The sequence below is a fragment of the Octodon degus genome, unplaced genomic scaffold (assembly GCF_000260255.1).
Source record: "Octodon degus isolate 3935 unplaced genomic scaffold, OctDeg1.0 scaffold00024, whole genome shotgun sequence".
Taxonomy (NCBI): domain Eukaryota; kingdom Metazoa; phylum Chordata; class Mammalia; order Rodentia; family Octodontidae; genus Octodon; species Octodon degus.
In genome coordinates, this window is record NW_004524600.1 from 13,685,198 (window position 1) to 13,687,869 (window position 2,672).

Sequence of the window (2,672 nt, forward strand, 5' to 3'; positions counted from 1 at the left end):
AAGATATTCTCCCTACGATTCACAATTGTGAAGTCCAAATACCTTGAGGACAGCAGGCAAATGGAGACAGTGCTGAAATAACTGAGTGGTATTGATGTTAAGAGTTCTCAAGGTTCCAGTGATTTATCCTTACGTGGGTCTTATTAGGGGTAAATTTTAACCAAAATAAAGTTGAGATATAGAACTACTAAATTGACTTGAGGATTTTGGACAGGAACAGTAGGGGAGGAATAGTTGATTGACTACAAGTAGCTGAGAGCCTCCATTGCAGGAAGGATTTTGCCTTCTAGAAGCTCTAGGATGGCAGGGTTCTGCCAGTGCTCACATAGCTGAGTTTGTCTTTAGTGTTCCATTAGGCACAGCTAGTAGCTCTGTGTCCACTCCCTGAGATGGTGATACAACCTTTGGAAGTAGCCTTCACAATCTCATCCATGAGGGCTTTGGTTCCCTTGGCAAACACTCAACTCAAACACTCCCATGGGGCCAATCTAAATGATCAGCTTTGCCTGGGCTTCAACTTGAACAAACGTTTTATTGCTTTTAGAACCACAGTCTAGCATAAGCACCTGCCCAGCAAGTGCAAGATCCTGAGTTTGATCCCTGGTACCAAAATGAAGAGCCACAGCCCAAACCTCTTCAGTCTGTTCAGCTAGTAGGTATGCCAGATTCCATAGTGGCTTTTTCAACATTTAGCATGCTCATCAAACTTGTCAGTTGTGACAAAGTCAACAGGGAAGGCAATCTTGACATCATTCTTAATTTGCTTAATCCATGATAGCTTTGACAATCTTGGCCCTCTCCTCATGAAACAAGAAGATACAGATCTCCATGTTGCTGAGTACCTTAAGGAAGTTGTAAGCCATCCTACTCCCAAGAGTCATGTGATTAACCTTGTCTAGCATATTTTTTGATGAGTTGAATCTTGTATGCCACTTTGGTCTCACCAAGGATAGCCAGAAAGGATCTATCTGGGTTTTTCAAGGCTTTGGCAAAGTATTCCAGCTCTTTCTTCATTGGGAGTACAGATGCCTTCTGGGGCAGATTCCCATCCACCATGGAACTATGAGTCCAGTGTGCAGTGCTGAAGACATCACTGACATAGATACCCCCAGCTTGGAGAGAGGTACTGGTGGGCTCCCAGTTCATCCGGACCAGCTTTCACTTTCCTTCCAGAAAGATCTTGGCCCTTCCCTTCTTCCTCCACATGGAAGTGCAGATTCCCCAGCAGGATAACTGACCCAGTGGCAGGGTTGACACAGGCTTTCTTCACTTCTGGACCCACACAATCCTTTAGAAACAGAACATTTTTCCCCAACAAGGTTTTGAGCTCGGCAGCAATGGGCCTCAAGTAATCCTTGTCAGGTGGGTTGACACCATCAGGCCAGCCCAGGTGACTCATAAGGATGACACACTTGATTCTGCGATCCAGGTAATGCTTGATGCTTTGTATGACAGCGTGGATCTCATGTTGTTTGTAATCTGCTGATTGTCCATAAGGATGTTGAAGTCCACCCTCACAATGACTTGTTTCCCTTTAACATCCAATTTGTCTAAAGTCAACGTTTGGGAAAAAGACATCTTGACATTCCAAGGCTCACACCTGGACTGCTCACTTCTGGAGACTGCTGAATCGCTGCTGATTAAAAACATTTTGAAGACTATTTTGACTATTCATATCACAAAGCCCTGGGGTTTAGTCTTTTGATATACTTCAAGTGTGGTATTCTATTAAAATATTTATGAGATGTATAAAAGTACAGTGTAAGTGGATCTATCGAGTGCTATTAACAACAAACATTTGGTAACAGCAGTAGAACACTGGATGAATAACGGCCAGTGGATGTAGTATTTCAAATGACAACTGAAGTGGTATTGTAGCGGCAGGTGTGGTGGTGCACAACTGGAATCTCAGTATTTGGATAGCAGAGGCAGGGGTTTTGCTGCTGGTTTAGAGTCCAGCCTGGGTCACGTAGCCAGCCCCTCTCCTTCACAAATGGTATTATGCAAAATAATGCTCTGGAAAATATTTTTCAAATATAGCATTCCTGGTACAATATGTACTAAAACTTCTCTGTGAAATTTCCAGAATTATAACTACTAAGTAAGTCTGTTTTTGTTTTTAAAGTATTTTCAGAACATACAAAATTAGAAAATTATAAACCAGAACTTTAATAGTGCTTATTTCTGCATCATAGGATTATACAATTTATTTTCTCTTTTTGACTTCTCCACATTTTATGAACATTTTGCAATACGTATGTTTTATTTGAAATGAAGCCATGTGCAATACTTTGAATAACTATGTTATTTTTCTCCTTATTAGTTACATAAAATCTCCCTGGGACCCATCCTGCTCCTCAGTTTTGAATTGTTTCATTATATAGAGGGGAAACAAGGAAAATTTATCTCTGGGGTCCTTAGGAATTTTCTCTATGCAATTCATGACAGATTTGATTGGATGTTCAATGTAAACTTCACTCCGGAGCCCTCAGTCCTCTCCTAGTTCTTATGTGAAGACGTAAAAATGTGATTCCCAGAATTATTTTACATTTCCGTGGACAGAAATAGTTTTAGTGGAGATAGCTAAACAGTGTTCTTTGTATCTGTCTTGCTTAATAACCCCTTCCCTTTAATTGCAAAAGGAAGGAGAAAAAGCAAAAAAAAAAAAAAAA

The 2,672-nt window shown here is 40.7% G+C and overlaps 1 pseudogene; it reads right to left on the minus strand.

Moving 5' to 3' along the window:
* Positions 1-242: 242 nt before the first annotated feature.
* LOC101592002 lies at positions 243-1,578 on the minus strand (annotated as a pseudogene).
* Positions 1,579-2,672: the final 1,094 nt, after the last annotated feature.